The sequence below is a fragment of the Lactuca saligna genome, chromosome 9 (assembly GCF_052625555.1).
Source record: "Lactuca saligna cultivar CGN05327 chromosome 9, ASM5262555v1, whole genome shotgun sequence".
NCBI lineage: Eukaryota > Viridiplantae > Streptophyta > Magnoliopsida > Asterales > Asteraceae > Lactuca > Lactuca saligna.
The window spans coordinates 29,964,478-29,981,104 of record NC_136425.1 but is presented as its reverse complement, the minus strand read 5'-3'; the positions used below and the strand labels follow the sequence as shown (position 1 = coordinate 29,981,104).

The 16,627-nt window shown below is 31.7% G+C and overlaps 1 pseudogene; it reads right to left on the bottom strand.

Annotated features, from left to right (window-relative positions):
• Window positions 1–9,743: 9,743 nt before the first annotated feature.
• Window positions 9,744–10,502, bottom strand: LOC145018114 (PRA1 family protein B4 pseudogene; annotated as a pseudogene).
• Window positions 10,503–16,627: the final 6,125 nt, after the last annotated feature.

Here is a 16,627-nt window from a genome sequence, read left to right as displayed (position 1 = left end):
TTCTTTCTTGCACGAGCGAACGCCATGTTGAATGCCCGAAACTACGACTAAAATCATAAGGATTTCCAAAACCAGGTGCCTACGCCAAACCTGAGCAGAGACTCCCGAAGGTCAAAATGACGTTCGTTGCAACATTGGAACAATGTTATGTACGAGCACTTCAGCGAAACCCAAAAGTCAATTTGGTCCATAACAAGAAATACACGACCTGACGAAGAACGAATACTAACACATAACGACTAATTGATATTGAGAAGAGTTGACTCCCTCGTGTACATGCAACCCTAGATGCTATGGATCTATGTTTTCTCTAATATACATGCAAACTTTGTTTTTCCAAAGCATCATCCTAACTAGCATACAATAGAGTATCTTTACTACAAAAATCTAGTTAGATGACATACCCTTTGTTGTAGTTGGAAACCTTGGACTTTTAAGAACTTAGCACCAATAATATTAATGCCTCAAATGGAATCACAACAGACCTTTAGACAAAGGATAACTTTTGAGAGAATATTCATGCAACCCAATTTGGGTCATGGAACTCCAAGGATCACTAGTTTGCCATTTTGGATGCTAACGAACTTCTTATATAGTGTGGCGAGATTAGGGTTACATCCATGTAAACCCTAATTCCCATGACCTTTCATATTACCTAGGATCCATGGGTTAAACCTCCATGGACTATCCATAGACTACCATATTGGTTTAGCCCATCCTAAATAACAATTGGCCCACTCTATATGAATCATTGATTTACCAAATCAATCCGCATATATTTAATTAGCCTCTTTTAATCACAAAATAAATTCCAAATTAAATTTTGATCAGTACTAATTAAATAATATGATTTCATATTGATATATTAGAACTTAATATATTAACAAATCATAAATAACCTTTTCTCAAAAGTTCATCCTATCAAATTATCCTGGTGATATGCAACTCAAATGGACCATGCTACTCTCGGGTCAAGTACATACCAATTATAGTTATGGGCTTAGTCACCTAATCCAATAGTCTCCCACTTGGATAAGTCTACTGACTATTATTGCACGTACGACTCCAAAATCCCGACTAGTAATCGTAGCACTTAAAAGCCACTGTCGAATTCTGACCTAGTCAATGACGCGTCAATTAGATAAGGGATCATATATTCCTCCATTCTAGATATCGTATGGACATGAGACATGGATTATCATCATTCTCTCTGTCCATCTGTTGTTTCCTGATTTCCAATTTATGACAACTGGCTAATTGAACAAATCAAATCAATCCAGGCTTGGCCAAGCACTTAGGGGTGTCATCACTAAATCATCGAGGGGCCCACAAATATCAATTTTATCCACATGGGGGTAAAAGGAACGGATAAAATTTGACCTAAATGCTTGCTTGTACTTACTCATCAAATTACACACAACAATATGTTTTATAACAACAAGTTACTGGTGTGTTTACATATATCAATGTGCAACCGACTTGTAACTACAACTCACATGTCTCAATTTCAAGAATATAAGATATTGTTATCTCACAATCACTCGTGATAAAATCCATGAAGTGATTTAGATGAGCGTTGGTTGAATCCAATACTCGAATCTTATTCCACGAGTATTCATGAACACTGCAACTATATCTAAAACACCTAGACAAACTATAGACATATTCATGATATTCTTGCCTCAATGCCTACTTCCAAAGTATGATCGACTGTGGATGGTTTGAATAACCTAGTTATTCGAGAATTCAAAACATGCAAAGTGAAACACAAGAATAAAACTAATCCTATGTGGCCCCAAAACTTTTGAGTGCCATATTAATTACTTATTATTCATTATATAATGTTTCGTATAATCAACTTAATACTCAAATTAAAACAATAGGTGTCCCATGCTCCAAGCATGCACACTATGTTTATCTATGATCCTTACTTTGTGAAATAGATCAATTGAAAACATTTCAATGATGCCCATTTCACAATTCCAAATCCTTACCGTAAACGTAAGAATACCAAATTCTTGCCATTCACTACAATATGTTAGATTCTAAACTTATATGCAATGATCCTCTTGTAATGACTATGCATAAAAGTCACAGAGACTTGGCAACAGACATTACAAAGTATTCCAATGGAGAGCAATTAAATTCAAAGTATATTCCGTTGAACATCCTTCTTGCATAAAAGTTTCTAACTTTCTCATCTATTCTTCAACTCCCAATACGGAAACATTCCATATCTGCCATACGACAACTCATTATTAATAGACTCCTGTCTATTCATAATAATGTCAATATGGTCCATCTATTACTATACTTCTAGTTGTCCTTAAGCAACAAATCCTTGGAAAACCTTAGATTGTCCTTTAACAGTTGTTTAACCACTTTAGTCATATCTGGTTCTAGTCCTTTTTCCCTCTTAATGCCCTAAGCATTTGGAAAATTTAGAACGGATAAATATTATAGCACATGTAAGCGATCCTATACCCGAAGCATATAGGACACGATTCATAATGTCTAACATAAATACATGATACTTGATCAGTCTTTTTCTATAATATTTCTTTTTGCCATGTTCTCATAATTTTGATTATGAAGAGGGATGCCAAATTTTGAGAACGCAATTAACATTTCCATATATAGAATTTCCTTATGTTGAACCATTTCAACATAACATTCATATATATATATATATATATATATATATATATATATATATATATATATATATATATTGGATTAAATATCAATCTAAGCTTTTAGATTTGAAATGAAGTAGAAATTCCCCTCCCTCAATTATAGCAAAACAACATTTTCAAACCCTGCAACTTTGCGAATTAAAACTTTTGTTTTCTATAATTAACATTGCTAACTCGCAACACTTACCATAATAATTATGCTCCCACTAGCTTAGTAAATATTAACTTTATTAACATAACACTTATGCTCCCACTAGCTTTGACATGTACTCAGGAATCAGCTAGACTTCTAGAAATCAATTCTTATTGACTTTCATTACCAAAGTTCAGATTTTTGATACGAGATGCTTCGATAAGACTTTATCTAGGCTTCTCAAAATCATACACCTTTCCTTAGATAGCTCACATGTGTGTCTAAACAATTTTAGAACTTACAACAACAAGTCTCAAATGTTTAGACCCTTTACTATTTCTCACAATTCAAATTATGAAGAGGGATGTCATAATCATAATTGAATTGGAGAATGAAAATATCACAATTACTGACTATTAGAATCTACTTAGTGCAAGTGTTTCCTCACAATCATTTTAATTAATTGGAGAGAAACCTTATAACACTCAGATTTTATGGTGTATGCGTTCCTATCCATGTGAATTTGTCATAACCATAATCACAAGACAAGGTTAGTGACAAATCCAAACTCATATGGACTGAACTTGTTCAATCTTAATTTCTTGTCACCTGGCAGCATAAGGGCCTACCATTGCTTCCAAGTTGTTGTCTTATGCAAGCAATTGAGAACTCATAGAACTCACATGCATAATCAAATTAAATGGAATGGGCACAGAAACAAAAATATGTCAACATGATAGGTTATAAACCTTAAGTCGTGTGCTAGTGATTAATAATTGGTTCACCCTTGATTAGTTCTTGAAACTTTCAAGATCTTTAAGACTCCCACTAATCTCTTGACATATAAGATTCACTTTTTCAATGAGCATTACCTGACAAACAAATATTTAAGAGTTAGTGAGGATTCTATTTAAGACTAATACTTCACACAATTAGCCTTAGTTGGTCTTTGTTATATCCAAGACATCACAATTTACCAATTTCAAATGTACAAGAGTAGAAAAAATTCTACTCTACATTTGACAAGTGTTATAAACATTTCTTAAGTTATGTCACTCAAGGCTCATTCTTGGAGTGTGGCTCTAAGACTTGATTTTGGAACGAAGTATGACTCATCTTTTTGATTTAACCAGTTCAACAATTCATGATTCCTCTTCTTAGCCATATGAATGTACTAAGATGTCCTTAGATGATCAATTGTGATATGGTTTTCCATAATCATTAAGATGATCATAAAACACGATACTAAAGTACTCTTCCATCTTTTCAGATTGGAGAAACTTTTATCTTTCTGCCTAATTTAATTCTTCTTATTCGTACTACCATACATTGAAACTTTTCCAATGTTTAGAATTATACTTAAACTTGTAAGCATAACCATATTTACCAAAATTTAGTAAATCATGACAAATAGTCTTATCTTTCTTTAAGGTGGACCCGACCACCGCACATCCAGTGTACTCGATCCCCTAGTCCTTCACTTGACTCACATATTCATGTGTACAAAGAATTAGCATTAATATCCCAACGATGAAGTTCTCATTCATCACACAATATAAGTTGCATGATTCCAAGTTTCTATCCAACTGAAACTTGGGTGATGATAATCTTTCCTTGTTTGGCAAATTCTCGACAATACCACAAACGAAAGAATAAAATTCATATTGCTAACATAAAAACATACAAACATCAGTTTTCACAACTGCCATGCAAGGAAATATAATAAAAAATAAAAATTTTATATATTTATAAAATGCGAAAAAAACTTTTTCTTACAATGAAATTACAAATGAAAACTATGTTATTACAAATTTCTAAGTAATCTATCACAACTCTTAATCAGCAGCTAAAAAATCCGATCATCGAACCATGCAATTGAAATCCATCTTCGCAACCAAATTCAACATACTCTTCCTTTAAGCTTCCTTCCTTTTGCATGATCCTACAAAACATCAAAATGTAACCTTGTCACATCATGTATTAATAATCAACAATTAGGAACTTAATAGAGTTAGATAATGGACTTACCTGATGCAGAACCACACAATCTGACTAAAGTTCTCAGGTAGTCAGGGCAGTTTCGATTCCAATGTCCCTTTCCTTGGCAATAGAAACACTCTTTTGGAATGGCATATGGAACAATCTCAGATTTGGCCTTTCCCTTATGATCAAAACTTTTGATCATGACCAATTCCTTTCCTTTAGGAAAAGGAATCATTTCTTGGATATCCATATCATTGCCCATGTCAGCTTGAGATGTAGATCTTCCAGTTAAATTTGCTTGACCATTGCGCTAAATCATTGCTGATTCAACATCAATCAGCAAATAATTAAGATCAATAAGGGTTATGTCGTGATCTGTTACATTGTAGTCTTTAACGAACTCACTATATGATTCGGGAAGTGACTGAAGAACCTAGTCAATAACCAACTTCCTTGGGAACACACCACCCAACATTCTCATCCTGTCAACGTGTGACCTCATATCCAAGACATGTTTGCACACAGACTTTCCATCCTTGTGTTTTCTATCCAATAGGGCTTGAGTGATCTTGAACTTTTCAAGTCTTCGAACTTGTGGGTTTACGATAATAATTAAAGGAGGTGGAGGAAGTGAAGTATGATTTCCATTTCCACTAATGCACGACAAAGGGATTAATCTTACACCTTGATTGCCACGTGGGATATCATCTTCAAGATGAAAGCTTGTTCCAAAAGATTTGGGAAGACCATAGTTGTTTGAAGTAGACATCTACAATGGGAGAAATTCAAGTTAGTTGATTTAAGTCCTTAATATAACACCCAAATGAAATATTAAGGCTAGGACCCAACACAATATTTTACAATTCGGATGAGGGATATCGTAATCCTATTTCAAAATATTTGAAGGTACGTAAATGACGATTTACCAATTTTCACCATGAAAAACAAAATTGATAATCAAGTTTTAAATGAATTGAAATTCCTAGATCCTTTGAGATTCATTGGACTTTTCAATATCATGTTTAAATCTCGATTGTGCCCTTTAAGTTTGTGACTGGGATGCTGAGGCCCAGACCCTTTATGCACCTAAAGGTTGATCTGAGATAGAGTTGGTATCACCTAAAGGCCCAGACCCTTTATGCACCTTTATCTTGGGAAAACCACATTGCCACGCTTGAACTACACCACAATTCTCCACAAAGCTCTATCAATTAAGCTAACATCCCACGTAATATTGTATCGTTTACCACTCCCGCCAAATATATATAATTTGACTAGGTAATACCCACAAGACGGCTGCTTATGAACAAATGACAAATTAGTCTAATGGTATTCGGGGTTGACGGATATGAGCCCTTCAAGCAAAGGTTCATGGTTTAAGTCCCAACTATGACAAAATATGTAGATTTGGAAGTATAATATTTTTTATTAGTTTCTCTAAAAAAAAATTAGGTTTACAAAAAAATTAGAAACTACAGAGCAAATGTCAATCTCATAGCATATCAAAATCCAATGATTGAATTTGCAAGAAATAGTTATCCAATTCTTTATTTACCTTTCCATTTTTCTTGGTTTGGAAACTAATCATGCACAAACAACGTATAATTTTGTTTAATAATACAACGTCAAGACATTTGAATATTTGTTAATTTCTTCATATTTTCAAACTCGTTCATGTCAAAAATGGGAACTTATTTATTTTCAAACTTGTTTATGAGGTTAATAATAACAACAAACCATTTCAAAATAGTTTATGCAAATATTAGGTACTAGTTGTGAGACCCATATATTGTATGAATTAATTAAAAAAATAATAATAATAATAATAAATGTAAATGTCAAAGTCTTTAAAAACTTTGAATTTATAAGAAAATAAAAAATAATAAATTATTATAATGAAAATATTTTTTATCTTTTAAATTTAAATAAATAATAAAAAACTAATGAGTTTTAATTGTGAGAATTTTGAAATTAGAAGATAAGCTCGTTAATGAAATTGATATCAATTTATTACTATATTTATTACAATTATTACATTAAAATATTAAATGAAATTTAATAAAATACAAAAACATATAAAATGATAGGTGGAAAAAAAAATCCAATTAACCATAAAATAACATTTGGGAATTTAAATGATAGTGTGACAAGACAAAAAAAGACATTCATTTATTATAAATGATTATATATATAACATTAGTTTATAACCCGCGGAAACCACGATTATAAAATTAATTAAATTTTTATAATAAAAACTCAAAATTATTAATCAATTATTTTAAATAAATTACTAATTAAGATATATTTTTATTAGTTATGTGAAATTATAATCATTGATTCAAATAAATATGTAAAATTAATTTTTAATATATATCAGACATTTTTTATTTGTGAACTAATGAAAACAATAATATAAAATTTAAAATTTAAAATAGAAAAATCAACACATTGATAAATAGCATTACATTAATAAGGAGGTCTAATAAATTTAAAATGATAAACTAATAGATTGACAAGTGGTAATACATTAATTAAGATATCTAATATGATAACATAGTCTTTTAGTATAGAGATTTAACAACAAAAAGATATGGGTATATTTTCGCACTCGTTATTTATTATAGGATGTTCTAAAACGATAATCTTCTTAGAAAACCCATATTTTAAATAAGAGGAAGCACAACAGTCAATCAGAAACAATACTACATCCGCCCTATGGCAGCCTCATGTTCGCGACCAAATTCAACATACTCTTCTTTTAAGCTTCCTTCCTTTTGCATGATCCTACAAAACATCAAAATGTAACCTTGTCACATCATGTATTAAGAATCAACAATTATGAACTTAATAGAGTTAGATAGTGGACTTACTTGAAGAAGAACCATACAATCTGACTAAAGTTCTCAGGTAGTCAGGGCAGTTTCGATTCCAATGTCCCTTTCCTTGGCAATAGAAACAAACAAGCTCTTTGGGAATGACATATGGAAGAATCTCATATTTGGCCTTTCCTTTATGATCAAAACTTTTGATCATGACCAGTTCCTTTCCTTTAGGAAAAGGAATCATTTCTTGGATATCCATGCCATTGCCCATGTCAGCTTGAGATGTAGATCTTCCAGTTAAATTTGCTTGACCATTGCGCTAAATCATTGTTGATTCAGCAGCAATCAACAAATAATTAAGATCAATAAGGGTCATGTCGTGATCTGTTACATAGTAGTCTTTAACAAACTCACTATATGATTCGGGAAGTGACTGAAGAACCTAGTCAATAGCCAACTTCCTTGGGAACACACCACCCAACATTCTCATCCTGTCAACGTGTGACCTCATATCCAAGACATGTTCGCACACAGACTTTCCATCCTTGTGTTTTCTATCCAATAGGGCTTGAGTGATCTTGAACTTTTCAAGTCTTCGAACTTGTGGGTTTAGGATAATAATTAAAGGAGGTGGAGGAAGTGAAGTATGATTTTCATTTCCACTAATGCACGACAAAGGGATTAATCTTACACCTTGATTTCCACGTGGGATATCATCTTCAAGAGGAAAGCTTGTTCCAAAAGATTTGGGAAGACCATAGTTGTTTGAACTAGACATCTACAATGGGAGAAATTCAAGTTAGTTGATTTAAATCCTTAATATAACACCCAAATGAAATATTAAGACTATGACCCAACACAATATTTTACAATTCGGATGAGGGATGTCGTAATCCTATTTCAAAATATTTGAAGGTAGGTAAATGACGATTTACCAATTTCCACCATGAAAAATGAAATTGATAATTAAGTTTTAAATGAATTGAAATTCCTAGATCCTTTGATTATATATATAACACTAGTTTATAACCCGTGGGAACCACGGTTATAAAATTAATTAAACTTTTATAATAAAAGCTCAAAATTATTAATCAACTATTTTAAATAAATTACTAATTAAGATATATTTTTATTAGTTATGTAAAATTATAATCGTTGATTCAAATAAATATGTAAAATTAATTTTTAATATATATTAGATATTTTTTATTTGTGAACTAATGAAAACAATAATATAAAATTTAAAATTTAAAATAAAAAAATCAACACATTGACAAGTAGCATCACATTAATGAGGAGGTTTAATAAATTTAAAATGGTGAACTAATAGATTAACAAGTATCAATACATTAATTAGGATATCTAATATGATAACACATGAAAAAAGAAGTCCTCTTTTATTAATATAGAGATTTAACAACAAAAATATTTATTATAGGATGTTCTAAAACGATAATCTTCATAGAAAACCCATATTCTAAATAGGGAGAATTTCATATATGCCCTTCTTAAACCTCAAAATATCATATTTACCCAGCTTAATTTCTTAATATCATATTTACCCTTCATAAACCTTCAAAATATCATATTTACCCAAATCCTTTTTTATAATGTTTTTAATATTTTATAATCATTTTTTATAACTTAAAATTACTATAATAATTAAAAAAATTAACGATATTATCCTTAATTCTATGATAATGGAATATGAACTTCTAAATTGTTGGAATGTCGTCCTCTTGACAAACAAAAATATTCATCTTCAACCCTCTCTATGGAATGTATATTTTGATTCTTTAGTTTTTTTTTGTTGATTATGTTGTAGATGAAGGATATTTTAGATATTAACATTGATATTTTAATGTTTAAAAAGTACATATACGATATTTTGATATTTAAGAAGGGCATATATGATATTATGATGTTTAAAAAGGACATATATGATATTTTGAAATTTTATGAATGGTAAATATGATATTTAGAAATTTTAGGAAGGGTAAATATGATATTTAGAAATTAAGTTGGGTAAATATGATATTTTGATGTTTGAGAAGGGCATATATGAAATTCTCCCTTAAATAAGACCTTTTAAATAAGAGGAAGCACAACAGTCAATCAGAAACAATACTACATCCGCCCTATGGCAGCCTCATGTTCTTCCAGAAACAGATCCACCGGAGTCCTAAACGCCCCATGAGCAGAAACAATTGCCATTCCGAGGAGTGCCGAAATCAAAACAAATCCAAGGATCGTAAAAAAGATCCCAACAATGCTAAAAACAATCAACAACCCGAGAGTTTCACGCTCTGAAAATGTACGATCGAAGATCACCAACGGCATATCAGACGGACGGAAGAGGTACAAAAATAGCCACGCGGCTGAGAGACCAAAGAGTATTACCAGAGAAAAAGGGTTTGTAAAGATAGAAACACCAATGAAGGCAAGGACTACGGTGAGGTAGTTGAAATGGAAGTAGGAATAGTTCTTTTGGATACGCGTTGCTGCATCCGTTAGTGATTCAGGCTTAGAGAATGTGGAACGGTCTGAAAGTAGTTCCGACCAAGGGCGGTGTTGGGAGAGGCCGGAGCGGACGGTTTCTATTATGTGGTTGATGAACGGACGGAAGTCAGGGGCGGCGGCAGGTGAATGGGATTCACCGGTGGAAATGGTTTTTGGGTTTGTGATGGGAAGGATCGCCGGTGATGAGGGCGACATTTTAATGTGAGGATATTTGGCCGAGGTTTACTGGGTAGAGTAGAGAGAGAGAGAGAGATGCAGAGTTGACGATGGGTTTAACATGATAATTAAGATTATTTAAGAGCGTTTAAAACTTAAGAACAAAGATATTGAAGTCAAAATTTTTCTGTAGATTTAATACTGAATTTAATCCTTTATCAGCGAAGATATGGCAGGTGAACTTCTCTTGGAATTAGTCATATACAATTGTAAGCTTAAATAATGAGTTAAAACTCAAGAATAGCAAGAAATTGCTCTGGGTTAACGTCATGTAAACATCAGTCGTTAATATTAGAGAAATTTACAAAAATAGCCATTTACACTAATGATATTACAAAAATAGCCAAAAAAAATCGAAATTACAAAAATAACCACCCATTTCGCAGATGAGAAGGTCTCATCTGCGAAATGGGCCTTCTCATCTGCGAAATGGGCCTTCTCATCTGCAAAAGTACAAGTGCCTAAAGCACAACTGTGCTTTAAGCACTTGTACATTCGCAGATGAGAAGGCCCATTTCGCAGATGGGACCTTCTCATCTGCGAAATCCCCTTAATTTCACTATAAAAACGTTTTTTTTTTCCTTCATTTTTCACCATTCTCTACACAAAAACTCTCTCTAACTTTGGCTTAGCTCGGATTTTTTGCTAGTTTTTGAAGAAAATGGAGGATTATGTCAACAATCCTGCAAATATGGTTACATTTTTACTCTTTTAATGTCAACAATCTCTTTTTTTGTATCATTTGTTGTATTAAGGATGTGTTAAAAAAGTTTAATTTTGTTGTGTTTGATAGGGTTAATATTTTTTTAGTTGTTGAGTTGTTGTATAACCTGAAATCTTGTATATTCTAATCGTATAGTTGTTTATATAAAGTGCAAAATAGTCGTTTGTATATATATTTGTCGTATAGGTATAACGTTTTTATAAGTTGAAAATTTGTGGTATATATAATGTTAGAAATTGTTTGTGTTTGTCGTATAAGTAAAACATTTGTATTAGTTGAAAATTTGTTTTATATATATTGTTAGAAATTGTTTGTGTTTGTCGTTTAAGTAAAACATTTGTATAAGTTGAAAATTTGTGTTATATATATATTGTTAGAAATTGTTTGTATAAAATGTTTATATATTAGTTGTATAACTTGGGAATATTGTTTTCTATCGTTAATATATTAGTTGTATAACTTGGGAAATTGTTTATATATGTGTATGTTATTGTTTTGTATGGGAAATATATATATATATATATATATATATATATATATATATATATATATATATATGTAATTAAGAAATTGTATTTGCAGTTTGTAATCATATATTTTTTAAGTTGAATATTGTTTTCTATCGTTAATATATTAGTTGTATAACTTGAGAAATTGTTTATATATGTGTATGTTATTGTTTTTTTATGGAAAATATATATATTAGTAATTAAGAAATTTTATTTGCAGTTTGTAATCATATATTTTTAAAAAAAAATATTTTTTAGTTATCTAATTTGTTTTTGTGTTTTTTCTGCAGCATGATTTTAGTTTAATGAATACGAAAGCCTTTGCGAACTTAAAAGGCTGTGACGGTAACATATGGGAAGTATTTGAAGTTTTAGATGATGCCCGACGTGCTATTTTCCGAGATACTGTCTTTGGTTATTTTATTGATGTCCCTCGTTTACAAGGGGACGCATTATTGTTTCATAAAATGTTCCTTCATCAGATCCGGCCGGACCCTGTTTTATATCCAGATGGACTACGATTTTCAGCTTTATGCAGTGTTTTGTCATGTCAAACTGTTTTATATCTAGATGGACTACAATGTTGAAGAACATGTGTGTACATCAACAAATTTATTCACTTGGAAAAGACCATCAGAATTTTTAATTACTTTTGCTCTTAGTAACCAAGAACAATTTTTCGAAACACACACAGCTTCATACCTTGATTTGGTGGATCTACTTGTCCTCGTCTGGAAACCTTCTCGAAGATATTTTTTACCAATACACCGCTTTAAAAGTTCTTTGTTCTTAAATATACTCTCACATTGAATCTTTTGAAGATTCATATCTACCATCTGTGTTGGGATATCTTCATTAATATCAACTGGCCATGCTGGTACAGGGGGCATACCATGAAAAAGGTTATCGGGAAACTTAGCTTTAACTTCATCACCCAACTCATCTCTATCGGAATTGATTTGTAGCTCGCTTATATCTAAACATACATCACCAACATCAACATAATGCCCGTAAACATGATTTTTTTCATTTTTTTTACTTGAATTTTTTTTCTTTTTTGTTTTATCTACCACACGCCTATTCATAAGTTTAACTTCTTGTTCGGCAACATCATCACAACGACCACCCACATGATTAAGATATGCACCAACATCATCATCCCCAACAGACTTGTAATTCTCAGGTTCCACATAGTGAATAGGTGAATAACTAACATTAACATTTTCAGCAACACTGTGAAACTGAGGTACACTAGGAGTATTGTAAGTACCTATCGGATCGTTGCTCCCTTTATAACTGCATAAATTACCAACAACTTGGTTTCCAATTTCACCAGCCCCATTAACCTCCTCAACTTCATCAACCACCACAAACACTTTCACAGCCCTTCCTCCACTACATTTTATTACGTTTATCAACATTCTAACATCCATGTCTTCCACTATAGCTATATAATAATTTAATTCAGGATGGTGGAAACGAAGACTAATTTTATATTTGTCTAACAAACCAATTTTGCTTCTTACCAAAGATACAAAATCACTATAACTAATATACTCAGAAAATATCAAAGCAAGTTCAGAAATACCTCCCTGTGGACATATGTATTCCAGATTAGTTCCATTAACTTACCATCTCCCACCGGTTACAAGACAAACCATATATTCAATCATTTTTTGAGAAAATTGTAGAGAGAGTTCCTAAACAAATAACAACCAAAATGATATTTTTTCTACAAAACTATTTATATAGCAACCTGATTTCGTAGTCAAAACAAACCATTTCATAGTCAACCTAAAAAAAAAATTCAAAAAAAAACACGATTTCGCAGATACAATCAGAGGATTTCGCAGATGGACCTATTCCATCTGCGAAATAACCCCTATATATACAGCAAAAAATTTAAAAAAAAAAAAAAAAGGCCACCTGCGAAAGTACAAGTGCCTAAAGCACAACTGTGCTTTAGGCACTTGTACTTTCGCAGATGAGAAGCCCATTTCGCAGATGGGACCTTCTCATCTGCGAAATGGGTGGTTATTTTTGTAATTTCGATTTTTTTTGGCCAATTTTGTAATATCATTAGTGTAAATGGCTATTTTTGTAAATTTCTCTTAATATTAATATTTATATTTGAGTTTAATAAACTTTATTTATTCTAAATCCTATTTTTCTAATTTTATTTCAGTTGAAACTTAACCATTGGTTTGATGGTATCATTTTATCATGTCTACATGGCACTGATTGGTTTGAATTACTTGGCCAAGTATTGATTGGTTTGATGGTTATTATGTCTATGACGTGCCATCTATTTATTGATTTAAGTACAAAATGGTTTCTAAATCATTATTTTTTTATTTTTTATTATTATTATTATTATTATTTTTTGAAATCGAAGGTTCAAGTCTCATTATGAACATAGATGATATTAAAAATAGTTTACTAGCAATATGTTAGATTTACCGTTTAAAAGAAATTTATTGATTTAAGTTATATTTTGAACTAGAAAAAAACTCATGTTATCTAACCGGATCCTTTTTTTTAATCACCAGTTTAGTTTAGTAATAGGGAAGAAACTTCACAGAGATCTTTTCTATAAATACAAAAATCTTACATATATGGATTGTTTTTGGAAAAAAAAAAACCCTTTACAAAGGCCTTTTCTATAAATTAAAAAGTTACATGGACTCAATATGCCAAATCGTGAAGCCTTTGTTGCAGAGACTAAATCTATTAAAATATACAATCTTTGTTGTAAGAACTGAATCTATCAAAACATTTGAATGAACTACATCTACCAAAATATAAAACCTTTGTTGTAATGATTAAATCTACCAAAATATAAAACTTTTGTTTTTAAGGACTAAATCTACTAAAATATAAAATATTTTTTATAAGGACTAAATCTACCAACATAAAAAACATTTGTGATAAAAGTCAAAAAGTGAAAAATATCTTTATTCATATGCACAATAAGAATTAATAATATATATAATGAGTTGTTAAATGTTTGATTGTAGAAAACTGTTATTATTTTCCAAGAAAATGTTTTTAAAAAATATAGTTGAGTTTCATTTTTGGTTTTCAATGAAAATTTTAGAACACACGTTTGATTGAAACTGATAAAATTTTGATTTTTCCATCTTAAAGATTTAGAAAACTATATAAATCACTTTTCTAATTTACATATAATTTGAAAAACAGAATTTTTTTATTTTCCTAGAAAGTTTTTGAAAACAAAATCAAAATTTTCATTTTGATTTGAAATTTTTCCTGGAAAACTAAAATAATTTCTGCAACCAAACGCACTCTAAGAGATTAAAAGTTTTGGAAAAATCTCAAATTAAATAAAAAGTTTTACTCGCATGAATTTTTAACAGAAAGTTATAATCCAAAATTCCAAACAGGATGGGATTCATAACAAAATTTAATCGGGTCCATTATTAATAAAAAATACATAAATATATTTAAAAAAAATAAAAAGCTATACTACTTTTGGTGTTTTTAAGTAAAAAAAATCAATGAGGAGTAAATGCTAATGAGGAGATTTTTAGTAAGAATATGATTATGGAGAACATTTTATTAATAAATATGGCATGATTCATTTTTAAATCGGATCCATGCATCCCACTGTCTCCACTACTAACCACATGTATGTTGGACAAAATTAAATTGTAAGTTGTTAGCTGTAACTCGTAGATTGTAAATTGGTAATCGTTAGCTGATTTCTAGATGTTGAAATCCGAAATTTAGATGCTGTAGTTTTTATTTGACTAAACTACACGAATGATCCCTGTGTTTAGCTGAAATTTGTCATTTTGGTCAAAAAAAGTTTAGACTAGCACCACAGGTCCAAAGTTTTTATTTTGTTGCGAGTTTGATCCTATTCAAAATTAGATGTGCTTAAAATGATATTTTTTCCCTTTCTATTTGCTTTTCCATTTTCTTTATTACTTTCACTCAAATAAAAATAAAAAACTTTATTCCTAATAACCCACACAAACCCAACCCATTTCCCTCACCGAAGACTTTATCTCTCTCCATCTCTTTACTATTTGTCGGGAAACCATTTCAACCAGACAACCATCGGCCGTCGGACAACGACATCATCTTTCTCTCACCAAAGCTCCATCATCGTCTGCCATGGACCACCATCGTCTTCATTATTTTGGACCAAGGATATAGTTGTCTTTAAAGTGTCACCGTCCTAAACCTCACCCCACTTTGGTATGAGCTATAAACATCGCCTCCTTCTAGATCTGTAATCATCACCGCCTGGAAACTCGAACCTATACACGTCGTTCGCCTCACCCCATTTTGGTCTGAGCCGCTGGTTGAGAGAGAAGCAGACACATCAAGCAGATCCGAATCCGTACACGGCAAATCCGTCGTAACTCAACTGATAAAGACAAAGATGACGATGTCAATGGCGAGCTAGGGTTTGCTGAGGAACGACAAAATGACAAAGAAATAGAGAAGCGAAGACGATGTCAAGCTAGGGTTTGTTGAGGAAGATTGTATCGAACCTCCCTTCTTCGAGTTGCAGATCAGAGCGACGGTAGATTCGAGTTGCTAGGTGGTGGTGGTATTTTAAAGATCTGGAGCAAGGGTTCGCACATAGTGGTGGTCCGATAATCGTTTCTCAGTCCTTTCCCAGATCTTATTCTCTCTCTCTCTCTCTCTCTCTCTCTCTCTCTCTCCCATCAACGTTGAAGATTGGTCGGATGAACATATATGACAAAAATCAACAAGACAAAGGGCGGCGGCTAAATAGGTAGCATCCGCAGTGGGGCTCTATTGTCGAAGTTGTTTTTGTGGTCGGAGGTTGTTTCCAGAGAAGTTGGTGGTGCTCCGACAACTAATGGGGGGGGGGGGGGGAGAGAGAGAGAGAGAGAGAGAGAGAGAGAGAGGAGAGTTAATATGTCAAAAGTGAGAGGGTTGAATTTTATTTTTTATTTTTCTTTTAATCAATAAAACATTAAAGTAATTAAAAAATAAAAAAATAAAAAATATTAAGGACAAAATCG